This window comes from Pelodiscus sinensis, chromosome 7 (genome assembly GCF_049634645.1).
Source record: "Pelodiscus sinensis isolate JC-2024 chromosome 7, ASM4963464v1, whole genome shotgun sequence".
Classification (NCBI taxonomy): domain Eukaryota; kingdom Metazoa; phylum Chordata; order Testudines; family Trionychidae; genus Pelodiscus; species Pelodiscus sinensis.
This window is the reverse complement of record NC_134717.1, coordinates 38351242-38378821: the sequence shown is the minus strand read 5'-3', so window position 1 is coordinate 38378821 and position 27580 is coordinate 38351242. Positions and strand designations below refer to the sequence as shown.

Below are 27580 nucleotides of genomic sequence, written 5' to 3'. Positions count from 1 at the left end.
AGTAAAAGAGCCTGAGGGAATGGGATTTTTTTCATCACTTTCTCTTGCCTTCTGCTTGTCTCTCAACTTTTTTCAGTTGAGTAACAGGGTGTTAAAATTTTTGTAAAGTGGAGCTCTTCCTTTCAGAAATTGTGACTATCAGAAAGAAGGTAAACTTTTTAACACAAATTTGCCAATTTCTGAAATGAAAAATTCTGTTTTTTAACCAAATGGTTTTTTGTTGTAAAATTTCTGAAAATTGAAAAAATCGTCAGAGTTAAAATTTTGTAATTGAAAATTAATTTTCAGTTGAACTCTGTTGTCTGAAAAACAAATCAGACACAAAAATCTTTTAATCAGATTTCATTACCAGCTCTATTAGTTTGGGCTCTTTGTTTTGAAATTGATTTTGCTTTGGGAGGGAGCAGGAAGGTAGATAAAAAGAAGTGACATGTTGTGAATGGCATAGTTGCTGTGGATGATGTTCTCGTAAAAGCTGAATCCATGAAGGTTTGTGTAGTTGTAGCTTACAATATTTGGAAAGCTGAACCTTTTGAAAAATTCTAGGAACCTAGAGTATTTACACTTTAATAGTGGTGACACTTACTAATAACTTTGTAGCACTGACAGTCAACAGAGCAGCATGGCGCCTCTTCTGCCAAGAAAATAGGATAAACAAAGGACCATTTGTACAGAAAAAAATAGGAGTCGCATTAAGAGGAAGTATAGGTTACTCTTTTATAAGCAGTTGAAAATTCTTCCCTTTCAAGATAATTTGCTCTAGTGTTGTAATTGCTTTAATTACTACTACTTCAGCAATTTCCCTATCAGAAATGTCTCTTCTATTTCTTTAATTGACACAAATCTGCTAAATCAGAGATCTCAAATTCTTCGATGTGGGAGAGACTTCTATGGGTTTATAAAGCCCATTTTAAAAAATGTGTTTAAAACCAACAAAAAATATTTAGGAACGATCAATTCTGCATAAATTATTTTGCTGTCTTACTCTATAAAGGTGCTTTCCTGTCATTTCACCCACTTGCCAATATGTTTGGACATATCAGAAAAATGTAACTTTAGTACTTTTATTTATTTCATATCTTGTTTCTGTTTTAGATTTTGTAATCATGCAAGTCTTGCAGAGTTACTAGAAAGACACAATTCAAAGGGGCTGGACTAGAAGATCCCCGGAAGTCTCTTCCATCTCTAATCTTCTATGATTCTATGAAAGAACTTCTCATGCACACAGCATTACCCTAGAGTCCTTGGAAATGAGTAGTGTTAGACCAGCATGAAAAAATGGGTATATCTATCAGATACTCATTTAATATTAGTTTTTAGATTTCTAGATATTCTACTCCTCAGTGGGCACAGAAGTCAAGAGTTTATAAAAAGTTAAATGGCATCTTATTTTTGCTTTCCAGAAGGAATAATGGACAGTGGGCCACCATTAGTCAGCTCATAATTCCAAGATGTTGGGATATGTATTATTTCAAAGATATCTCAACCCTTCCATCCACAAGGAAATGGAATAGTAATGGAATCAGTACAGATTGCTAACTGAATTCTACCAAAAATAAAGTTCTGTTGGTTTTGTTGTGTGATAGGATAGCCTCCCCATCAGTCACTGAAGTAAGACCAACTCCCTTCTTTGTGGGTTGACAATTCTGAAAACTGCCAATGTGCATCCTAAATTTAAATCCTGATTTAAAAGGTGTGATGCTCAGACATTCTGTGTTTCAAAAGGGCTCAGTGTTTGTTTTAATGCATCCCAAAGTTCACCCAAACTTTATATAGGACACCTACTCTGGTAACACTGGGTAAGGGAAAACGTTGGACACTATCAGCTGTTGTTATTGGAAGTAAATGAACCTGTAGTTTTACATGGTAGAGATTGATAAAGGTATTTGATACAGAAGAAACAGATGGCATTCTTCCAAATTCACTTGTATTGCTGCATGATTCTAGTAGCCATGGTACTCTTAGAGAAGAGGGAGAATCCTCTTGAGAAGAAGCCTAAACCTATTGAAAATAAGTTATCTATTAGAGCTTGTCAAAACTTGTTGTCAAAACTTTTTTTCCAGTAGAAAATTAGTTTTTTAAATAGTGAAAATTTAAGCAGGAAGTGTCTGGTTTCCTCAAAAAATGCTCAGTTTTTCACTGGAAAACCAAAATATTTTTGCTTTCCGGGTGTTTGGGTCAAAATTTTCCAAGGAAGAAAAACTGACCAGTACAATTTTGTACACAAGGAGGATTGTCAGTACATAGCCATGCCAGTTCCTAATGAAATGGATTATACAGGTAAAAGCAATTTTTTTCTGATACAGCTATAGCATTTGCTGGTACCAAAATGTGTATATGTGGGAGTGGAAGGATGTGTGTGTGTGTGTGAGAGCAAATCACACAGATAATTGACATTACCATTATCTTATTGACTATTTTAAGTGTAGATCTGGCTTCACTTTCTGTGCTAAATCACTTCATCTCTTTTCCTTATTTAGCCAAGCTCCAAAATGGGACTTCTAATGCATACCCTCCTTGGTGAGATGCTTTTGAGTTCAATATGGGAAAATCACGAACATGGCACCTATCACCATATTATCCATGCACATAGTTTAAATACATAGTTTAAACTGGGCCATCAACACTTCCTGTTACAACAGCAAAACAAAACCTACATTTTTAGGGATGGTTAGCAGGAAGAACTTAGCCAGTCAGCTAACTGCCTGGTATTTCAATTACATTGTCAGAAGTCAGTAGGGGGCGGGGAATGTATTTTATAACCTTTCTTAACTCTGGCCAAGTTACATTACTTCCAGAGGGTGTAAGTTTCAGAGTTATGTTCCTGTTACTGAGACTATTCTGTCTACAGCTCCAGCAAGTTTTGCCTCTAGGACCATTAATTTGAGATGAGCATAAGTCAAATGCAGGAAAGACTTAGGCGAGTCAGTCCTTGAGTTTGTTACATCTAGTCCCAGTAGCTTGTAGAGCCTCTTGCAGGGGTAAAGGAATCAGTGCCGTTGAGAGGAATGGGTTTGGAATAGACCTAGGGCCTGTGACTCCTGTCTCATATTCTATGAAGCTGCTGCTACCAATGAACAAATTAAGCTTATAATGTTCAAAAAATTGCCTATATTCTCCCAGGCTAAGAAGTGAAAATGTAATTTCACTCCTCAGGAGACTGACCTGCAAGAGCACAAGTAATTAACCATTACCAACTGAAGTAGGCTATAGTGCTGAAGAAGATACTGCAGAGAGAGTATAGAACAATTATCTCCTGCTAGTAAAGCTCCTAAGAGCTTTCCCCTGCTTTTTAAACGTAATTCATGAAAGATGAGAAAGAAGAGTTGGAAGAACAGGAATTCTCAAAATCAGTGGATTGGATAAACATTATAGTGACTTGTACATATAGACTCTGAGTTGGGCAATGTTACGCAATAAAATTGCTCTTTTTGTGACACAAAAAGCACCTAAATGTAATGACATGGTGCCTGTAAAGGTTGTCTCATAGCAAACATTTTATGTTCTCTGCTTTCCTAGCTCCTTGCAAAGAGAATAGCAGCCAAACAATTCTTTCAAAGTAATTTTTACACATAATTAGAATTAATACTTTAGACTCCATTTTAAAATGTTGGCCTCATACAAGGACATCCAAAGATTATCTTTGACTATTTCAAATGCCAGTTTATCCAAACATACAGAATACCAGTTCCAGAATGCAGATGTGGGATATGGACATCTGGTTAAGGCATTCATGTTTGACCTCTAGACTCCTCAACTGTATGTATGATAATCAGTGTGTACTTAAAGTCACATACTTATGACATATGAATGAATTCCATGTACCAGGTAAGAACCATCAGTCACAAAAGAAAGTAAAATAAGCTTAAAGGCCTTAGGCTTCATATCGATCACTGTTGTAGGGCAACTGCCTCCTAAAGGCACCTTCATGGCCTCACGGTAGCCCTACAAAGAGGCACATGACATTTCTTTCCTTATTCTGGGCGCTTGTTCTCTTCTTCTCAGGGGCCAAATGCCTGCCTATATTCTCCACTGTTATGTCAGAGGGCATCCTCCTTTCTAATTTTTTCCTGTTTTTTAGATTCCTCAATAATCCACAAAAGCTTCCCGCAGCTCCCATTGGCTGGGAATGGTGAACCACAGCCAACAGGAGCTGCGAGCAGCCACACTCAGGTAAATAAAGTGACTATGAACTGTGTCCAGCCTGTGATCCACTCATTGCTGACTCCTGTTCTACACTAAAGAGATCCTGCCCTGGGTACAGGATTGGATTCCCTCGGTCCAAGTGTCTCACTGGGAACTGGTCAGCAACATCTGTAACAATAGGAAGCTGTCTTTTCCATTTTCCATACAGCCCCAGTGGATGCTATGTGCCACATGAGAGGGCTTTTGCTTCATCCACCTTTCATATTAGCATAACAAGTGCAGCCAACTAGGCACAAAGAGATAAAAATACCTCACACTTCACAAGCATGATAGCCAAGGCGCCCTGAAGGAATTCTGGATGAGGTTATGAAAGATATTATAACCATCTCACTTTCATTGTAACTAAGAGGAATCTATCAATAATTCATGTATTAGATGTTTTTCCCTACATTTCTTACCTCCAGCAAATGTTTCTGCTCAGTTTTCCTATCCTCCAGGTATTGTTGCTAGAAATGGATAACAAAATACAGGGGCAGCTCTCCAGAGAAGCTAGAGGTCAGGCATCAGCTGCCAGAGGGCCACATATGCATTCTAGTGAGTTTCAGGTATTACAAGTATTAATATCTTGATTATCTAAGGCCTGAGGCACAGAAAAGCTTCCAAAGATTTGCAAGCAAGAACAGCATCCAGAAGTTTGATCTGTGTCCTTGCAGGCTGCCTGTGAGACTGAGAGTCACTGTTCCCACTCCACCCTTTCCCCTCAGATTCCTACCTTCACGTGCAGTTTTCGTGGAAGAAAAACCTATTTTCCCCTGGTAGAAATGTAGCCGTGTTAGTCTGGTGTAGCTGAAACAAAATACAGGACTATGTGGCACTTTAAAGACTAACAAGATGGTTTATTAGATGATGAGCTTTCGTGGGCCAGACCCACTTCCTCAGATCAAATAATGGAAGAAAATAGTCACAACCACCTCTAATATCATTAACTCACTTGCATTCACCTCCTTTCCCCCCACCCCTACATCCCCCTTCTGTTCTGTAATGTGATTTGTCCTTTTCATGTGTGTTCATTTTTTTTTAAATTGTATCCTTTGGTATATATGGTTGTGACTATTTTCTTCCATTATTTGATCTGAGGAAGTGGGTCTGGCCCACGAAAGCTCATCATCTAATAAACCATCTTGTTAGTCTTTAAAGTGCTACATAGACCTGTATTTTGTTTCAGCTATTTTCCCCTGGTATTTTTTATTTACAATACTTTTTTAAGATAACAGCCATTAATGTTTAGCATCTTACTGTTAGTAACATAAAACAGCTAAAGTAATACAGAAAGGTTTAGGTTGCTGTTAAGTCTTCGGAGCATTTTTTGCAGTCAGACCATTAGAAGAAAAGGCACCAAAGATGCTGAGCCTTCATAAGCCTTTTTCATAATTCCAGGGCCATTGTGATAATCTACTCTGACCGCCTGCATAACACAGGACATAAAATTCCCCAAAATAAATCATACAGGGTATCTTTTAGGAAAACATCCAGTCTTGCTTCTAAAATGGTCATTAATGAAAAATCCAACATGACCCTTGGTAAATTGTTCAGATGTAAATTACCCTCCCAGTCAACATATATTACTTGTTTCAAAGCTGTTTATTCTTTGGCTCACTTTTGTATAATGAGGAAAAGTAACTTTTGCTTATTAGAATTTGTAGGTGGGTGATGGCAGAATTTCTCTCAACAATGACTTAATCACTTGAAAAAATATTCCTGTCTAGCACTGGGGGAATTTCATACCAACTAACACCTTTGATGGCTCTCTAGAGGATAGTGTGTCTAATATTTTTTTTTAAAAAAAAAACCCTTCTAGATGTCATAATTATAACCCAGAAAAAATGTCATGAAACTCAAAACAGAGTCAAATTCTACTGTCAGTAACACATATGCAACCCAGTTGAAAGCAGCAATCATATGAGATACCAGGCGTGAAATGTGGTCTATAACTACCAATTCTAAATGGGCACAAAAAGCTGTGAACTCTCAAAATGTAGTTTTCACTTGTAATAACTAGTTTTCTCCTTTATGTGGTAAAGTGTAAGAATAATTTCTCTTTTAGAGAGACTTCCTTTGAGTCACACCACTGTGCAATTATTCCACAAATTTTAACACACTTTAACTCACGGTCTCATATATTGTGAAAATAAAAACTAGGCTTTCATTTGAGAATCCAGCCTAGTTCAATGGAGACCACAATTGAAAGTATCTCAGGATACATCTACACAGCAGCGTTATTTCAGAATAACTGGCATCATTTTGAAATAACAAAGTGAGAGTCCATACACCAAGTCATTATTTCAAAATAACGTTGAGCTGGAACCCTCATCTTCCTGGAACCCTCAATTCCTGTAACCCTCATCTCATAAGGAGTAAAGGAAGTTGAAGGAAGAATGTTCTTCCTTCAACTTTCTGTTGTATAGGCAGAGCCAAAAGCCAAATTAAGCTATTTCGACTTCAGCTATGCAATTGACATAGCTGAAGTTGCGTATTTTAATTCAACTTTTGCCTTGCTGTGTAGACGGGCCCTCAGAGAAATATATTTGCAGTTATATTATGTGTTAATTATTCCTGGACAAATATCTTGCCCCAGATTAAACATGCTGCAGTATGTGTAGCCAGAATGAAATCACACACAACTCTGATATTTACCTCAGCTCTATTAACTACTGTATTTTAGCACCCAAGAGGCAAAATTTCCTTTTAAATTTCCTCTTAGTGGGAGATATTTAAGATCAGGGATTGTTTAGATGGTCCTTGATCTTAAGATCGCTACCAGTTCAAGTATTCTATGATTTTATATTACAGTATTTGGATATAGAAGTATCAAAAAACTGAAAAGGTAGGTAATCGAGAAGCAGAGAAGATGATGACATTTGCAGTTGGAGGGTTGGGTCCAGTTATTGAAATGAAAAAGGAGCTGAAGACAGTCCATCACTGAAATCCCGGCCCCACTGACACTAATGGCAAAAACTCCATTTGACTTCTGTGGAGGGAGGATTTCACCCGGTGTACATTGATGATGTTTCTCTGTGCTGAGAGGTTCCATTTAAAAGCCCACACTGCATTCTTTGAATATTAATTGCTACCAAAGCATCAGTTAATATCATGTCTGGCTTTGGGTGTGTCTAGACAACACAGTTTTTTCTAAGGGTACGTCTAGACTACTGCTGCCTCTGTCGCCAGAGGCATGTAGATTAGGCTACCAGACATAGGAAGATGAAGCGGCGATTTAAATAATCGCCGCTTCATTTAAATTTACATGGCTGCCGCGCTGAGCCGACAAACAGCTGATCAGCTGTTTGTCGGCTCAGCGCAATAGTCTGGACACGCGGGTGGCGACATCAAAGGTATTTGTCGACCACCCAGGTACACCTCATCCCAGGACGCGACAGAGGCATGTAGTCTAGACGTACCCTAAAAAAGTTACCTTTTTTCAAAAAAAAATCACCTGCATCTAGACTGCCGCCATGTTCTTTTGAAAGTAAATCGAAAGAATGCGGCGGCTTTGTCAACAGTGGTAAACTTAGTTTTATGAGGAAGAATGCTTTTTTCAACAGATCTGTCAAAAAAAAGGCGTGGGTGGATGTGGGTTTTTTTTTCTGAAAAAAACAGACCTCCAGGGCAAAGCCCTGGTGGACACTCCATCTGCAGGAAAAACCTCTGTCGGTCCTGTCTGTAGCCATGTCTTAAAGGCACAGGCACCCTGGGCAGCCATTGTGGCAGGAAGGCAGCCAGAGGAAGCCACTGACCACGCAGCTCTCCCTGCCTCTCTGCCAAGGAAGCGTGGCACAAGTGCAAGACCCTTCAGACCTCCAAGGACCTTCCAGCCATCCCACAACCCATCAAAGGGCACAAAGAAGCGAGCTTTCAGGCCTGAGGTCCTGACATTATTGGAATTTTGGGGAGATGCAGAATCCCTGAAGGCTTTGCATTCCCGATGCCAGAATGCAGACATTTATGGCCGCGTGGCCAAGGGGCTGGCAAAAAAAGGCCATCACCCCAGAATCTTGGACCAAATGCAGGCCAAGGTTAAAGAACTCAGGCAGGGCTATGCCAGGCCCTATGAGTGCAGCTACACCTCCGGAGGAGTGCCTTACCATTACACTTACTTTCAGGAGCTAGACAGAATTCTGGGGGGTTTGGAACCCCTCTCTGCACCAGTTCTTGTCCAGTTCGGGTTGCGGACACCCGTCCAGCACTGCTAGGAGGTGGCTGAGGACAACCCAGATCAGCAGCTACAGGATGAAGAGGAGGAGGAGGACCCCAACAGGAGTCTGTCACTCTGACCCTGGAACCGGTCCCCCAGACCCAGGAGGCCTCGCAGCCATCTTCTGATGCTGGTGAGGGTACATCAGGTGAGTGCGGTCAGGTTCACACAGACAGAACAGGGGAGGTGGGAGCACAGGGGATGCAGGCCAATCTTCACATGCCATGCTCTTCCTGGATAGCTTTCACCTTTCCGTGCATATGCAAGCATGTTCAGTCTCAGGGCACACATGGGTAGCTGCTCACAGCTCAGGGAGGGCCCCACACATGTCTGACCCTAGGGAGGGCTGTCCTCCCCCTGCCAGGAACTGCAGGAAGCAGGCTGGTCCCAAGGGCTCATGCACGGCACCTCACAGTCCACTGCAAGTGTCACACATAGAACCCGGCCATGTATGCACATGCCTCATCACCCACCCAGGCCCACAGAAGCCACAGGCACTAGAGCAGTGGTCCCCAACCTTTAGAGGCTCCTGGGAGGTGAGGCCACTCATGCACCGGGCACCTGGGAAGTGGGGGCCACTCACGCGCCAGGCACTCAGGGGCGGGGCCGCGCATCTGGGGGCACGCCAGGGGACTGGGATGCCCTTGCACCCGGCGCTGGCGTGTGCCCTAGGGCCGGGGCTGGGGCCGCCCGAACGCCTTGTGCCGTGGGCCTGGGGCCGGCGCTGCCGCCCGAGCCACGTGCCTGGGGCCGGCACCGGCGCCACTCGAGCACCGTGCGCCCGAGCGCCCGCATGTGCCCCGGGGCTGGGGCCACCCGAGCGCCACGCAACCAGCGCCGGTGCATGTCGCGCGCCTGGGGCCAGCGCCTCCCGTGCGCCGGGCCGGTCCAGGTTGTCGGCGGGCACACATGAATGCCCCGGCGGGCGCCATGGTGACCGCGGGCCCCACGTTGGAGACCACTGCACTGGTGGATCTACAACGACCTCATGTGCAGGCATGTTGAGGCCCTGGAAAGGATGGAGGAGACCATGGCAGAGAGGGCATGGGAAGAGGCTCGGTGGCACGACTGCTTGCTGGAGGAGCTCCTCCAAAAGCAGACAGCAATCTGTGGCACTATCCAGGATGCCATGAGTGTCCCAGGTCCTGTCCCTGTTGCCGGTCCTCATGCTCAACCTGCTCCAGCGTCCCCTGCACCCCTCTTCTTCCCCCTCACACCCTGCTCTCCCTCACCCACTGCCATCACAGACCCAGCTGCAGCCCCCCCTCTTCAGCAGCCCCCTTCTGTCCCAGGCCCCACTCGACCCCGAACACATCTAGACGGCATTTTTTCAGGCCAGGTGATACCCTCATCCCTAAACCTCTCCCCTGCCCCCAGTTAAAAAGACTTTGTTATATTTACAGGAAAGTTTATTTTTGATAACATTTTGAACACAGTTTTATTGTTAGGAAATGTTTTTTGCACACTGTTTGATGGTTTTTTAATACACTTAATGTTTTTGACAGAAAACCTGGTGTGTGTTAACTGTCTAGAGACTGACACTGGGATGGGTTGTGGGAGGAAAGGTCTTGCAGGGGGCCCAGGCCACAGGCCCCATTAGGGAGACCCTGGGGAAAGTCATTGGGCTCCTGTTGAGAATCTCTCATGCAGTGCCTTCGGGATGCAGACCCCCACCTGATGTGCTTGGCAGATGGCAGCTGTCTGGGGCTGCTTAAACTGCCTCCCCTCGACATCAGTCCGTGTCCCCCACCCTGGGAGGAAGGCCTCCCCTTTTCTCTCCACTAGCACGCAACATGCAGCTACCATCTCAGGGATATTGCGTTCCCCCATGTTGAGGCAAGTGAGCAGGCACCTAAACCTCCCCTTTAGCTGGCCAAAGGCGCATTCCACCTGCAAGCCTGTCCAGGTCAGGTGCACATTAAATTGTTCCCTGCTCACGTCCAGATGACCAGTGTAGGGCTTCATGAGCCAGGGTATAAGGGGATGTGCTGCATCGGCCATGATGCACATTGGCATCTCCACGTCCCCAACAGCAAAGTTTTGTTGCAGGAAGAATGTTCCAGCCTGTGGTACAGGTAGGAATTTCTGAAGATTCAGGCATCATGTGCCCAGCCCGGCCACCCCACACAAATGAATTGTCCACAGTGGTCAACGAGGGCCTGTAGCACCATGGAGACATAGCCCTTTCTGTTGATGCGCTGGGCTGCTCAATGGGGTGGTGCGCAGATTGGGATGTGAGTTCCATCAAGCGCTCCTCCACAGCTCAGGAGTCCCAGCCCAACAAAGCCTGCCATGATGGTGTCCAGGTCTCCAAGGCAGACAATCCTGTTCAGCAGCTCCAACCTGATGGCTCTCACCACCTGCAGAAATGGACACACACAAACACACAGCATAGGAAGTTAGAGGGCGTGCCCAAGTCCTTGAGAGGTGATCCCCACCCTCTTCCCCCCCTGAAAACCCCAGGAGCTCCCCCCAGGTGACCCCTCCCAGCAGTAGGGCAGGGAGGGTTCCTGGCCTCACCCCTACTGCCTCCCCCACTCTCTCTGCCCTTTCCTGTTACGCTCCCCTACCCCGTATGGACTGTCCCCCAAGAGAGTCTTACCTCTATCAACATGGCGCCAACAGTAGATCTCCCCACGCCAAACTGGTGTCCCACCGAACAGTAGCTGTTGGGGGTGGCCAGTTTCCAAAGCCACCCTCTTCTCCAGCGGGATGGTGGGGTGCAGGTGGGTATCCTGTAATTGCTAGATGCTCTTTTTCGAAAGAGGCTTTTTCAAAAGTATTTTTTAAAAAAAGCCTCTTTCAAAAAAGGCATGTAGTCTAGACGTAGCCTTTGATATTGTGGTTCAGACTGTTGCCAGGTTTGCACGATCATGCAAAGGTGTAATAAGACAAAAGGTGTCTCTCATGAACTTTCCCCGGATTCCTGTATCACCATCCAGAGCACAAATGGGGAAGAAGACTCTACAGAGCCACTGCAGTCCTCCCTGTGTGCAGGTAGCCGGTGAGGAGAGGAAGAAGTTCTATTACGAAGCATAGGTATAGCCCTGCGTGGATACAAAATTTGTATCTGAATTTGTAGCTGCAAAAATGAGTCACAATATCCTCATTCCTATTTGTGGATGTGTATAACGGTGGCTATAAATCCGATATCCTTCAATTTTCAAGGCTCTACACACAGGAGACGTACACTGTACTGGTTCAACTTAACTAGACATGTTATGCAAGTGTAAAGACCGATTCTGCCTTTTACAGGGGGGGGGGGGGTGACTGAATATAGTTGTGTGTCCTAATAGGATCCTAAGAGGATCCACTCTTACAAGTTTTTTTTGGTTGTTTTTTGTTGATGTGGGGTTTTTGGTTTGGTTGGTTGGATTTTTACATAGAGGCGATCTGTACTGCCCCAGGGGAAAATAATGTAGCAGTTTTTAAGTGGATGGTTTAGGGGAAATGAGCCAAGAGAGTTTAAATTTAAGTCATCCAGAGAATCCAAAATAAAACTGGATTTTACTGTTGCAAAAGAACATTCAAAAGAAGTTTTACTATAGTAAAATGATAGTTCCCTATCCTTAATATATTGTTGGAGGTAGAAAACAAATCTTGGTTTTTAGTTGTTTTTTTTTTGTTTTGTTTTTGTTTTTGGTGGTGTACTAAGACAAAGTTTTTGGGAAGAATGATTTGTATTAATAGGAAATTAGGATTGGCACTACTGCAGCTATGGTGCATGAATGTGTGTCCTAGGATATAAAGATTAAAGGTTTAATACATTTAGGGTATGTCTACACTACAACATTAATTCGAACTAACTTAGTTCGAATTACTTAATTCGAACTAAGCTAATTCGAACTAACGCGTCTAGAACTAAAAACTAGTTCGAATTAGCGTTTTTCTAATTCAAACTAGCATGTCCACATTAAGTGGACCCTGAACCAGGCTTAAGGATGGCCGGAAGCAGTGCCGGCAGGGCATCAGAGGAGGACTTAGAGCGTGGAGATGCTGTCTCAGGCTAGCCAAGGGCTGCGCTTAAAGGGACCCGACCCCCACCTTGGACAGACAGTTCTCAGGGTGCCCCGCTTGCAAACCAGTCCTGGTTTGGAGTGCCCGGAGTGCTCACACTGGGCACATCACAGCACTCGGCCATCAGACCGGCTGCACTTGCCGCAGGCTGCCATCTGGGGAGAGGGAGCAATTGGGGGGCTGCAGGAGAGCTTCCACCCCCAGAAGCCCGCAGAGCCAGCCCAGTCCTCCCCATCGGGGGCTTGTGCCCCATTCCTCCCTCACCTCCTTCCACTTATCCTTCCCTAGCCCCTCGTCTTGATGTACAAAATAAAGATAACTTGTCTTCCAAAATGGAATCTGTCTTTATTGAACAAAACTGGGGGAGACTGGGAAAAGGAGGTGGGAGAGGGGAAGAGAGAGGGTGGGAGAGGGGGAGGTGGGAGAGGGGAAGAGAGAGGGTGGGAGAGGGGAGGGCAACTACAATGATCAGGGGTTGGGAACAGGTCCCATATGAAGAGAGGCTAAAGAGACTGGGACTTTTCAGCTTGGAAAAGAGGAGACGGAGGGGGGACAGGATAGAGGTCTCTAAAAGCAGGAGTTGGGTGGAGAGGGTGCATACAGAAAAGTTCTTTGTTAGTTCCCATAAAGAAGGACTAGAGGACACCAAAGGAAAGGAATGGGTAGCAGGCTTCAAACTAGTAAGAGAAAGTTCTTCTTGACAAAGCAAAGAGTCAACCTGTGGAACTCCTTGCTGCAGGAGGCTGTGAAGGCTAGAACTAGAACAGAGTTTAAAGGGACGTGAGATCAAGTGATGGCGGTTGGGTCCATGGAGTGCTATTAGCCAGGGGGTAGGAGTGGTGTCCCTGCCCAAGGTTTGTGGAAGGCTGGAGAGGAATGGCATGAGACAAATGGCTTGGTCACTGTCTTTGGTCCATCCCCTCCAAGGTCCCTAGGGTTGGCCGCTGTCAGCAGACAGGCTACTGGGCTAGATGGACCTTTGGTCTGACCCAGGACAGCCATTGTAAGCTCAGGGCTCAGGGTCGGGGGTCTCAGTGGACCCCCTTGATTTTCATGCACACCTGCTCCTGGGTGGCCAGGCTGGCAGCTCTCCTGCCCTAGCCGGCCACTTTCCTGTGCCTAGTGCGGAGATCGTGGACTAGGTCCACGATGTCCGCACTAGCCCAGGCGGGTGCCCGCCTCTTGCGGTCCCGGGCAAGCTCCCGGGAGCCACCAGCCTGGTCCCAGGAAGAGGGGGAGGGCTGGGGGGCATCGGGTGGCTGGCTCGATCCGTGCCAGGTGCAGGGTCTGCTGGCTGGGTGCTGGCAGGCTTGCACCTGGCACGGGCACCGTAGCCAGCCCGTGCCCCTTTAAGGGGTCCGGGGCCGGGAGGGAGGCAGTAGAGTTTCCCTGGTGTTGGCCAGAGTGGCCACCAGGGAAAGCTGGGGAGGGCTAGCCTCCCACTAGTTCGAATTAAGGGGCTACACACCCCTTAATTCGAACTAGCTAGTTCGAACTAGGCTTAATCCTCGTAAAATGAGGTTTACCTATTTCGAACTAAGCGCTCCGTTAGTTCGAATTAAGTTCGAACTAGCGGAGCGCTAGTGTAGCGCCTGTGAAAGTTAGTTCGAACTAACATCCGTTAGTTCGAACTAACTCTGTAGTGTAGACATACCCTTAGATCTGAATATAAGAAAACTGGATTGGATTTTTGAACTCTTTATTTTCTTTTTTGCGTGAAATTATTAGCATGCATACAGCATACTTTATCTTTACCTATTGGAAATATTTTGGATTTATTAGTGTCTGATGATGTCTCTGATGAGGTGTTTATTTCCAATAAAAAATTTTAATGAAAAACGTTGTAGGAAAATCAGTTTTAGTAAAAGAAATGCTTTTTGAAACTTGAAAATCTTCAATTAATCTTCTTTCTTATGTATATTATATACTGCTCTTGGCTTCACCTAGAACCAAAACTGTTTGTGTATCACCTGTCACAATGATAACCCAATCCTAACATGAGGCTTCTGTATAATAATAATAATACCACCACCAAAATACAGTGAGAGAACATATTTGTGAACCAATAAATCAGATTTATAGAGTAGAAGTTTTTCAGAGACTTAGGTAACTCTTGGCAAGCACGCAAACTTCTGAATGAGTTAAATGAGCATAATTGGTTAAAAAATAAATAATTTTAATAGGATATACTATGACGTTTTGACCTAAAATTTCATTAGAATTTTCCCTAATTGCTTATCTTGTTAAATTTTTACTTAGTCTGATGTGCCAGAACAATTTATTGAATTCATCGCATATACCAGGGGATCTTTGCATTATTTCATTGTCTCCTATAGGCTTCCTGTGTGAACCTTTCCAACCCCCCTCCCCAACATTATTATGTTGGAAGGCATTGGAGGGTGTCATCAACCAGTTGTTTGATCTATAGACAGTTGCAAAAGTGCTTGAAGATATGGCTCTTCTAAACAGATTCCAGAGGCTCCCCAATATCCTCACTTCTAATTTCCTCCACTCCCTACCCCCAACAGATCCATAGGGTTCTGCTCATTAATGCCTGGAACATTCTTGATATTTTTCAGTTGTGTTCCAACGTTGTTAAGTTACATTTAAACACAGAAATGCTATTATGCTGAGTTTGGGGTTCACAAGCATGGCCAATAATTGTGTGTGTTCACTGTTGCACATCAGGTCTGCCCACTAAATAATATTACTTTCTAAATATTGTTATGTAAACAGCTAATATGCCACAATGAAATATATTGTCAACAGTGTATATTGGTTAACAGCACATAAAGAATAAAAAATGGATTTCAAGCCAAAATTTTCAGAACTGGGTACCTAAAAGTAGGGATAAAATTTTAAAATCATATTCCTAAAGTCTTTAGTCTTTCAAAAATGATATGGACAAACTTTACTCATTCTAGTCTTATTATATTAGCATATGCAAGATTCTAGATTTTAATTTTTAAAGGAGAGTGCTGACATTATTGTCCACTAACTGTTGAGACAAAAGCTATATAATTGTGACAATCACAATCTTTTCTATTGCTATCGACCAAAAAAAGCTATAGTTTTAAAGGATTAATTACATACAATTGTCATTTTTAAAAATGACTACTATAATGACAATCCTCCAGATAAACATATATATGTAATTAGAGTGATTACAATACAGCAATAACCCATCACCACTTATTATTATAAAACCATAAACTATTATTCATTATCCTATAAAATTCAAAATCTAATTGAAAGTGCTAGTTTAGCATAATTCCCACAAGTCATCATTCTTTAATATTGTGAAATGAATGAGGTTTTCGTGCAGCTATTAATTGATACTGACAAGCAATAACCACTGAAATGAAACTCCAATTATGAGAGGCAATTAATCACATATACTGTCATCTGTGGTGTCAAACAAAATTCAATAAAGTTCTAAACAGTAAAAATAAAAGGGGGAATTTATAACTCTTACATTTTAATTCATTTCACGGAAACAAGATTGTCCTTTGGTGGAGTAACCAAGCAATAACACCAGTGCTATTTCCACTATTTATGAAGTGTTTCATTTTGTTATAATCTCTGGTTTAAAAAATGTTTTTCCTTCTTTATGAAGACTTTTACCATATTGTAGGTATATTTCTAAAGTAGTCTGTCTAGTTTGTAGCATAACTGGTGGCTAGTCTGGTACTTATGGTAGGCAAATATCTTTCCTGTCTGTGAATTTCAGCCACAATCCAGGATAACACTTACACATGCACTCATCTTTTAGCATGTGAGGTGTAAGCATGTGCTTATGTGCACTTCTGAAAAGGGATGCTTTCCTGAATTGTGGCCATATGGCTACATTGTGGTATCTGCATACCAGCAAAATTATTTAAAGCAAAATTAAATCAGAATTCATTCCCCATCCAATTTGTATAATGTTTTCGTTTGCATGAACTTGTAATTTTTTTTTAATGTTTGTTCCTTTTTCACAGTTTCCAGTCAGTGAACCTTTCAAACACCACAATTTGGCATTCCAATGAATACAAAATTAATGTAAAACAGTTTAGTACCTTAGTAATTGATTGGACTGGTGCAATGTAAAATTCAGACACCACATTTAGATGCCATGTTTGCAAAGCAGGCTCATGGTGTAATTTGACATGACATTTGATTAATAGTGTTCTCTAGAAGTCCTTTATTTATGCTCCTCCAAAAAATGATACTTTTTTATGTCAAGAAAGCTAAATAGACCTCCATCAGATCCCATCAACATGGCAGCCAGAAAAACTCACTTGAGAGCAGTGATGTCAGCTATGTTCTGATCTGTATCAGTCTCCATCCCTATTGGGTGGGCAGCTCTGAGCACAAACTTAGTCAAACATTTTCTATGAGAACATGATCTATTATTCATTGCATAAATAGGTGACACTGACTAAAATTTAGCAACATAAAAAAAGCTGGATCAACTTCTGATGAGAATAGTCCCAGTTCAGTAAGTCAGAGAAATCCTAAATATTTTCTTCACTGTACTTTGCTGGTCATTGGTAACTTTATTTGCTCTTTAAGTTCCATCAGTGCTAGGAAGCTTTAGAATGAATCAGTGAAGCAGTAATAACATCTGATCAGTGCTCGTCCTACAGTGGAATATCCAACAGAAGCATCTTTCTATAAGAAGTACATGAGATCTGAAAGGTGAAGGAGAAATACGTGTCTGAGGAACCCCTAAAATAGACACAACTGTATTTAGTTAGGTCTTGGGCACTTCCAAAACATATTCTTCTCATTCAGTGAAGCTATATTTTTAAAAATTGCACTCTTGTAATGAAAGTTGAAACTAAAGAAGCGAATGTGCTAAGCATTTCCTATTCTGATTTATATAGGCAGTGTAATAATTTCTCTGTTTTAAATATTGTGTCTTCATCTAACCCCAGCAGACATGGGGATGTACCATTGTGGTTTATAATCATTCATACAATATGTAATTAGGTTTAAAATTCTATTATGAGGAAACCATCACTTTTAACCTTTTAGGTTATTTAGTGCCACTAACAGTAAATAAAAAGTACCTTTAAATGCTTTTTTCCACTAAAATATATTTGATTTTTTACGCTGACTTTTTAATTGTTTTCAGTAAATAAAACTAAAAAATGTATAATATTAATAATGGCAATGGCTTTATTAAAAATCAAATTAATCACACCATCAAGGTAACTCAAATGTCTAGAGAAAAATTCTTGAGATAGTCCTTTCCATTGCTGGATATTCAAAGACTCTTGTGTTTATTTTTCTTGGTTGTACATCTGAATAGTTAAACCTTCATCAGATCTCTATGACAGTAATAAAAGAGAGTCTTCAGGTTATGGTAAAACAGTAAGTTTGCATAGGGCATTATTTAAACAACAATTGGTATTATTTGTAACTGTAATTTGAGTTTAATTCCATTTTATACCACTAAAAAGTTTTAGGTGTCTGGGGTTTTTTTAATATTCATTTCTTCTTCTAAAAAGTTATTGTTCTAGGACCAACTCTGAACACCCACGCTGAAAATTCCTGACAGCACTTTCGTCTTATGTTTTAGCACAGAAAATTTTGTTGCCAAGGTAACTGACTTTATCGGAGTAACAGTAAATTTAAAATATTAAAAACTAAAGGATGCAAGTTCTAAAGTTACAAGGATAAAACAAATGCTAATTCTATCAAACAATAGTTAAAATGATGTGGAGTCAAACATAACTATTTTAAGGGGGTAAATCCAGAATCTTTAAAATAAACATAAAACCCTCTTGAGCAATGCCGTTATACCTATTACTTTTCAGGAAGAACGGCATTGAGCAAGAGGGTTTTTTTTGTGCAAGAAGGCAGTGTAGACGCTCCTTCTTATGCAAGAGCCTCTTCTAAAAAAAATGGTGGCTCATTAGGTATGCAAATTAGGCTCAGCGATATTCCACGCTTAGCCTCATTTGCATATTACTAGCGCAAGAAGCCGCGAGTGTAGACATAGCCTTTCTGTTTTAATAGTTCATTTAAAAAATGACACATTTTGGACTATTTCATGAATGGGTTATAAAGCAGGTTATATGCCACAAAAATGCACCTGATCCATAAATTAATCCATATTTAAAGCTCCCACTGGCTTTAATGGGAGTGGCATACTTGGAATAATTGCATAATCTGGCCCTAGTTATAGTTTTTTCCTTATCATAGCTTTGGGGAGGTTTTACTGTTACTGAAGACATTTTCACAAAAATTGAATCATTCCTACTTCTTATTCCCCGTTGAATAATAACCCTCTGCTAGAGACATCACAGGCATTCTATAGCAACCAGTTCTGATGTCCATAAGCAGAGGATTTTGACTTGAATTGGGATATATATCTGACTGATTCTTAAAAGTTGTGGGAAATTATGATGTGTTGTTTATACAACACTGAAAATGTTATGGCCATTCGTTTATCTTAGATAAATCATGAAATTATACATGTAAATATTAGCCTCAATACTTGGTCTGTGTCCCATCCTGCTATGAACTCATTTGGATATTCCCCTGGATAAGTGCCTGCACTATAAGGACATGAAACTGTAAGCTACTCCCTGCTTCAGGGCGGCTGTGTCTAGACTGGCAAATTTTTCCGCAAAATCATCTGCTTTTACGGAAAAACTTGCCAGCTGTCTACACTGGCCGCTTGAATTTCTGGAAAAGAACTGACGATCTCATGTAAACTCGTCAGTGCTTTTCTGGAAATACTATGCTGTTCCCGTTCGGGCAAAAGTCTTTTTCTGAAAGACTTTTGCGCAAAAGGGCCAGTGTAGACAGCACAGTACTGTTTTCCGCAAAAAAGCCCCGATCGTGAAAATGGCGATCAGGGCTTTTTTGCGGAAAACCGCGTCTAGATTGGCCACGGCCACTTTTCCGCAAAACGTGCTTTTGCGGAAAAGCATCCTGCCAATCTAGACGCACTTTTCCGAAAATGCTTTTAACGGAAAACTTTTCCGTTAAAAGCATTTTCGGAAAATCATGCCAGTGTAGATGTAGCCGGTGTGTCTACACAGCAAAGATATTTCGGAATAATGGCCATTATTCCGAAATAACTATGCAAGCATCTACAAAGCAATTCCATTATTTCAAAATAATTTAGAAATAATGGATGGCTTATTCTGACTTCTGTAAACCTCATTCTATGAAGAATAACGCCTATTCTGAAATAGTTATTTCGAAATAAGGCATGTGTAGATGCTCCACTTCTGCTATTTTGAAATAGCCCCTCACCAGGGACATTCTAAGTTATTCCTCCGGAGCTCTAAATCGAGATAGCATGTCTATATTAGGTACATTCACACTGCAGCTGGGAGCATGCCTCCCGGGCTGGGTAATAAGATTTCCACTACCTCTGCTTGAGCTAGTGCTCTAAAAATGGTAATGTGGACATTGTGGCAAAGGTGCTGCTCAGACGATTGCCTGAGTCCAAACCAAAGTGATCCCCATAGTTTGAGCTCAGTTGACTAGCCTGAGCTTCTGCCCATTCTACAGAGTATAGTGCACTAACTCAAGCAGAGCTAGTTCAAATCTGTCTACCCAGGCCAGCATGATTACCAGACTTGCTGGGCCCTTTGGCAAGGCAAGGGGATGGGGGCTCTGTGCACCAAAAAGGGCGGGGCCTCAGGTAGAAGGGATGGGGTTAGGGCTAGCCTCGCCCAGGCTGCTCTCAATGCTGCTTGGAGTGAGTGCGTGGAGTTCAGTAGCAATTTAAAAGGCACAGGGATCCAACTGTTGCAGCAGGGGCAGCAGTGCCCAGAGCCCCAGATCCTCTTGAATTGCTGGGTCCTGGGGCAGTTGCCTTCTTTGTCCTCCCTTCCTCCCAATCAGCAGGCCTGACAGAGGCTGGGAAGCAAATTCTCAATTGCAATGTATACATATCCTTGGTCACTTAAGCACTTGAGGAGTTGGCCACGAGTGACTCTTTGGTGACTCAAAACAAAACAGACTGTTCATATATATAAAATATTTAGCAATGTATTTTAAAAGCAGCCTGGCTTCTCCATTCATTTTTAGAAGTAAACACTTAAATTGTTTATATAATAAAATGCTATTATGAGGCACTATAGTATTTAGCTACGAACAGTTCTCTCCTAGTGAACTTGCAGCCACAAAAATTCAATTGGATGAACACAGTTCCTTCTGGAGTTACTGAATAAGGATTATTTTAATTTTAAAATATAAAAGTCTGATAGAATAACTTGACCTCAGGCTATGATGTGACATTATAAATAAATCCAGATTTTTATCTCCAGAAATCTGAGGACCACTCAGATATGTGGCTTGGATCTGCATGGTACTGGGTACTTTGGTTGTGATCCAGAAAAACATTCAGGCACATGCTTAACTCTGAACTTCACAATGGTTTCATTGATTTTAATGGTATACTCATTCCTAAATTTAAGCATAGATCTGTATTGCAGGACTGAGCCCGTAATTCTAAGGGCCAAATCCTGCAGTCTTTATTCAGGTAAAATTCCTTCTAAAGGCAATGGGACTTTCATTACCATAGTATTCTTCAATATATGAAAAACATAGAAACTACAATAAAATATTTCTTTTCCTTCTCAGGATGGAGGAAAAGTGGCTTGATTAGTCTCTAGGTTTTTTGTTTATGTGTGCGGGTATGTTCTGGTTTTGCTTTTTGTTTGTGCATGTGCTGAAATGTTGAGTGAACGCTAAGTTTAAGAAACTAGTTTTGGGTATAGTTCTTTCTTATGACTCTGAAAGTTGCACTTCCAAAAATCTCATGAGCCAGTGACTGACAGTTTTGTTGTTCAAGTGGAACATAGTTGCATGAGAGAACATGCGTGCAGTGGGAAAGGATCTCGTGGGTACCTAGAGTCAATCCTATGGGAGCCTTTGACTATCAGGACAGAAAGCTTGATTCAACAGAGAACCAGTGCATGGACCAGACCAGTGGGATTAGCTAATGTGCTCACAGCAATCAGTTTTGCTAAGTGCAAAGATGAATTCAGGCGATTCCAAATTATTTAAGATGTGGGGCTTCATTCCCAGGTATCATAAACTAAAAAAAAACAAAAACAAAAAAACAGGAGATCATCTATGAGAGGCTTACCATGGTCAGGTCTGAGTCTGATAGAATGAGGTGGATATGGCCAATTGAAGCAGAAGTTTGTTTTTGCTGCTGTGGGTGTTAGGCATCCTCAGCAGTATGAGTTAAGGGAGCAATTGGTGAGAATCTGGCAGTCACCCAGATGTGTTCAATATGCCAAAAAAAAGTGCAGGTGCTGTATTGTGGGAAAAGGCAAAGCTAGCAAAGATCCACTCAGCTCTGCCCCTGAGTGGAGGGGGAAAAAAGTTTGAGACACTTCCTGTTGGGAACATTCTGATTCCATTGGAAATGTTCTCTGGGAATGTATTGACTTCATTGAATTTTTTGATGGGATATGCCAAAATTATTCTCATTTCAATATGATCAAAATATTTTATTTCAATAAAGTTGAAACAAACTTTTATCATATAAACTTGTAATTTAAAATATAATGCAACTTACGATCAAAACGTAGTTGAAACAAAACATTTTTGCCCTTGAAAAATCATGGAGCAGGTCCTCAAGGAATCTAGTTTGAAACAGGTTGATCAGGCATGAACTACCCTTGGCAAAGCCATGTTGACTGTTCCTGATCATCTTCCTCTCTTCCAACTAATTGCCCTCTATAATGAGATAACTGGCTCTGTGCATATGGGGAAAAGCGGTGGATGTGAAATACCTTGACATTTGGTATCTCCCACAGTATTCTGGACAGCAAAGTTAAAGTAGTATGGATTGAATGAATGGACCATAAGATAGACAGAAAGCTGGCTAGATTATCAGGCTCAACAAGTAGTGATCAATGGCTCTATGTCAAATTGGCAGCTGGTAGCTAGTAGAGTGCCCCAGATGTCCATCCTGGGGTCAGTTATGTTCAACATCTTGATTAATCATCTGGATGATGGGAGGGATTGCACCTTCAGCAAGTTCGTAGATGACACTAAACTGGAGAGAGAGGTAGACCGGCTGGAGAATAGAGATATAGTCCACAGTGACCTAGACAAGTTGAAAGATTGGGCCAAAAGAAATCTGTTGAGGTTCAACAAGGATAAGTGCCTTGTCCTGCACTTAGAAGGGAAGAATCCCAAGCACTGCTCCAGGCTGGGACCAACTGGCTAAGTGCACTTTAGGGAACATAGGGGATGAGAACCTGGATATAAGTGAATAGCGTGCCCTTGTTGCCAAGAAGACCAACAACATATTAGCCTAAATTTGTAGGAGTGTTGCCAGCAGATATTCCCCTTTATTTGACACTGGTGAGGCATCATCTGGAGTATTGTCTCCATTTTTGAGCCCTCCACTACAGAAAGGATGTGAACAAACTGGAAAGTCCAATGGAGGGCAATGAAAATTATGAGGGGCCTGAAGTGGGACTTATCTGAAGAGAGGCTGAGAGAACTGTGCTTATTTAGTTTACAGAAGAGAAGAGTGAGGGGGGATTTGATAAGAGCCTTCAACTACCTAAAGGGGGGTTCCAAAGAGCTAGGCTAGGCTGTTCTCAGTGGTGACAGATGACAGAACAAGAGGCAATGGTCTCCAGTTGCAGTGAGGGAGGTTTAGGTGAGATATTAGGCAAATCTATTTCACTAGGAAGGTGGTAAAGCCCTGGAATGAGTTGCCTAAGAAGGTGATGCAGTCTCAATCCTTAGACATTTTTAAGTATGACAAAGCCCTGGCTGGGATGATTTAGTTTGGTTGATCCTGCTTTGATCGGGATTAGACTAAATGACCTTCTGAGGTCTCTTCCAAGCCTAATTTTCTATGGTTCTATACCTCATCAGACTGAAACACGTGGATAAAATTACATCAATGTTTCCAAACCAAAATATTTTAGAATTTTTATTTTGTAGTAAATTTCAAATTTCTATTCTGATTGAGCGACGAGGAGTCCTGTGGCACCTTCTGATTGGGAATGAAAGAATATTTTGACATGTCAGAACTTCCCACAAAACAGAAATACTGTTTTCTGACCAGATGAACTCTTGAGGAGGAGAAAATGAAGATGAAAGCAAGGGAGAAATTTTCTTTTAAAAGAACAGACATTAGGTTGCTTACACCTGGGTAGTAGATGTGTAGAGCTGTGCAAATCTGCAGGTATCCACTTTATATCCACTGGAGTCTGTATCCGCAGATGTGGATTCAGAAATTAGCAACTCATTTTTGTGTATACAGATGCTAATTTTTTATCTGCACAGGGCACTATAGATGGATAGCCTTCACACTGGTAATACATAGTGTCACAGATCTGGTCAGTTTCTCCCTACTGATGACTTATCAGATTGTTGTGAGGGGATCCAGCTGCTGGATCGTCTATATTTTAAGCCTCTGGAGTTAAAACAGAGACCAGGCACCACTCCTTTTCTCAGCAAACTCTGGGAGTGTAGACCATCTATTTAGCAACCCATCTTGAGAGCTATCACCATGCAGTCCCCTGCCTATTCCCTAGAATCAGTGCAGATTCCTCAGACTCTCCTGGTAGCTTAAACACACCCTTTCCCTAAATTCCACTCACAGGGGTGAACCTTCTTGTTTACCTCTTCAAGGAGCCATATGTTCTATGTAACATGTAATTCACAGAAATACTTCATACAGATAGGTCAGCTCTTGTCTTTTACTACCTTCAAGTCCCAATATGATAGCGGAAATGAAATGCCGGCCCATGGGTCAGATCCAGTGCACCAGTGTTAGCTCCTGGAGGCACTCCTCCTCTATATTTACCTGCATGTCTGTGGATACCAGCAATCACAGTTCCCATTGGCCATGGATTGCTGTTCCTAGCCAATTGGAGAGGGGGGAAGTGGTGTCCCAGTCCATGCCACTTCTTGCTACTCTCATTGTTTGGGAATAGCAATCTGCAGCCAATGGGAGTTGTGATCGCAAGTACCTGTAGCCATGAAGGTAAATATAACAGTAGTAGCCTGCCAGAAGCTAACCCTGGCAAACTACTGCCATGTTATTGTCCACCCCTGCTCTATAATATCAACCTCCCCAATTGATCTGTGTAGTGGGGCGGATTGGCTGCCCACTGACACGGAGGAGGAGGAACCCCTCCGACCACCATGTTGAGCTGAGGCTGATCCTGCCCAGCCACCTGACTGGAAGTCACGGGGCAGGGTCAGAGCTATAAAAGCCCAGCCAGCAGCCTCAGTCGGGGCTGAGCCTTCAGAGGGACCAGAGGCTTACTCAGGGCACTCAGTCTGGGAGGCTGAGACTGAGGCCTGGCCTGGGCTTGGGCCTCCAACCTTCCTGAAGCCCAAGGCTGACTACCTGCTCCCGGTCTGGGAGGCTGTGACCGAGGCCTGGCCTGGTCCTCCAACCTTCTGGGAGCCAGAGGCCACCTACCAGCTACCTGCCTGGGAGGCTGAGGCCTGGCCCAGCCTGCCTACCCTAGCAGACCCCGGAGAGGACCTAGAGGGCCAGCCTGGTTCTGTGCCCCAGCCCCTGCCCAGGAACCGGGAGAAACTGCGGCCACTGTCGAGACCAGAGGCTTGGCCCAAGACCTCGACAGAGCCTGACCCTGAGGACTGGCCGAGATGCCTGACCCCGCCTGCACCCAGGAAACGGTCTGAGCACAGCAGACCTGAAAGCAGTGGAGGACTGGACCGGACCGCCGGGACCCCAATGGGACGAACCTGCCATGGACTTCTACCTGTGCCACTAGAAACCCAGATACCAGCTGAGAGGGAGAAGGGAAATGGCCCGGGGGTGAGTGGGAGGCCCCAAGGCCAGCGAGTTTCATGCTGGAGCCCCCGCTGAGCCCGTAGCAGCCTGCACTGCTGCTCCTAGGGCTTGGCCTGGGGCACAGTGGAGTGGGTGGGCCTGCGGGTGGTAGTCTCACCCTCCTAGCCACTACTGCCAGCAATTGGCCAGCACCCCTCCTGAACAAGGAGCCTCCGAGTTTGTTTGCCAATGGCCTGGCCTTATCCTTAAGATGTGCTGGTGTGTTTGCTGCCATGCCCTGACCTAGGGCCTGGCCTCCCTTTAAACTGACTCTGTTTGTTTGTTTCCCCACCCTGACTGAGGGCCAGGGCCTCCAAAACTCACGGTGGTTGTTGCTGACATGCCCTGAACCATGGGCCTGGCCATCCTGTAAAGACTAATTGTGTTTGTTATTGTCACACCCTGAACCAGGGCCCGGCCTTTCTATATAAACTGACTTTGCTTGTCTGTCGCCATGCCCTGAACCAGGGCTCGGCCTATCCCCAGTTGGGACTTTGTGGACTTGCCACCAGGGCCGGGCCTATGTACATATATATAAGCAGACTCTGTGGTGTGCCACTCGCCTGAAGGAAGGCCAGACACAGACCTGGGGCTTGGCTTAAAGGAACAGTGCAGTGGGGCAGAGTGGCCGCCCACTGACACGGAGGAGGAGGAACCCCTCCGGGAAGCCAAGCTGCCTACAATCTGACTTTACCAGGTGATCTTATTGCCAGGTGAGCTGACAACTTGACAAACCAATTTTCCTAGGTGGGAGTTAGCATGTTGGATAGGACATTTATATTTGAATATACATTTGTTCTGAGTTAACAGCTCTCTATTATCAACTGTATAGAACTACATTTTGGGATTTCAGTTCAGTAGGCAGGTAACTGTACAACAGACAAGGTAAAAAATCTCACAACCAAAATGGAATCCACTGTCTGACAGCAGGTCCTATCTGAGTTGTGGGGCAGGAGGGCCATTTTCCCCAGACCTCAGGAGACAAAGAAGCCTCAAATTCTGTCCTTTTTCTACCAACTCATTTCAATTTATTATACACCTTGCAGTTATAACAGAAATAACAAAAGAAGCACTATATACCAGCAAAAATTGATTTAAATCATTGTGGGGCCTTGGGCCTTCACTAATTTTTCAGTTGCATCCAAATTTTCATCTGTGTATGACTGGAGACAGGAGTAGTTTCTGTGATTTTGATTCTACATTATGAAATACTGTTTACAGTTTTTGCATAGTTTAGAGGTTTTGAAAGCCATAATTAATTCTGTTAATGTAAAGCAATTTTCCTTGGTCTAAGGATGATCTTAACCTTTAAATTAGATGTTTATCTCTGCATAGGAAATTTTCATATTCCTGTTTTTTCTTATGTGTCTTCATATGCAATAAACATATCAGGCTCGGTTCAAATTTTCATCCAGTTTTAAAGGCTTTTTTATGATAAACTTTTAATTCTAGTTGTTTCATAAACTTTATATCTAATCTGACAATTGTACCATGTACATATTCATAATAACAACCTGTTATTAGAGGAATTTAATAATGGGAACATGTTAGCAGACAAAATTTCAAGAATTTGAAATGTTTACGATGGCCCTCATAGCCTTAACACCCCCCAACCATAATTATATAATTTATTATGTTTTACTGTGTTTTAAAAGAACCCTTTTATAAAAATGAAGTGAAATTGGTGCAAGTAAGAGATGGCAAAAGCAACAGAGTAAAGCAGCAGTTAAGAGTTTAAAGCCAATAACATTATTTCTCGTAGAAAAGATGCCTCAGCCATTAGACGGTGACCATAGTGATAGTTCAGATGATGAAAACTTTGTACACACAAATGACATTTTAATGCCACTGCTTCAAAATGAGGAGGTCATTAATCAAGAGACAGGAATTTCAACAGTAGTGATAGATGCAGAGTCTAAGCTCAATTTAGAGAAATTGAGGCAGAAAATGAGGAAGGCAGAAAATGAGGACCTTGGAGATGCTGTACAGCAAGAACGAGAAATTATGAATAGCACAGGATGCAATGTAACAACAGTGGCATCAGAACCTGATATTGGACTTCTTGATAAGAACAATGTTGCTTGAATGCAGTCGTTTCCCAAGGTTAGTTGTTTTCAGATTCCATATAATATACTGAAAAATGCTGAAAATCATGCTTTTCCTACTTGTCTGCTGACAAAAACTCTTCTAAATGGAGAGATCTACACAAGAGACTGGCTCTGCTGGAACATAGAAAAGCAGGCTCTGTACTGTGTACCCTGTTGCATTTGAAGTATTACTGTTAAAAATGAATCAGTACTGTCTGATCCATCCTGTTGGAGTATCAGTAGGATTTGAAAGACCAAATACCTATACATGAAACTTTAGTA

At 42.6% G+C, this 27580-nt stretch overlaps 1 protein-coding gene across 17 annotated transcripts in view; it reads right to left on the bottom strand.

Annotated features, from left to right (window-relative positions):
• B3GALT1 (beta-1,3-galactosyltransferase 1) overlaps positions 1-27580 on the bottom strand; it is a 364445-nt gene that overhangs the window by 179352 nt on the left and 157513 nt on the right. The window contains exons 3-4 of one of the 17 annotated variants that reach the window (XR_003086697.2): positions 11001-11445; positions 9665-10758 (exon numbers count right to left, since the gene is read on the bottom strand). The exons of 15 other annotated variants lie outside the window; for them this stretch is intronic. The gene's annotated coding sequence lies outside the window, so the exon portion shown is untranslated. Of the gene's footprint in view, positions 1-9664; positions 10759-11000; positions 11446-14010; positions 17089-27580 lie in introns of those variants that run through there. One more of the 17 variants, XR_003086698.2, reaches the window with a different exon arrangement.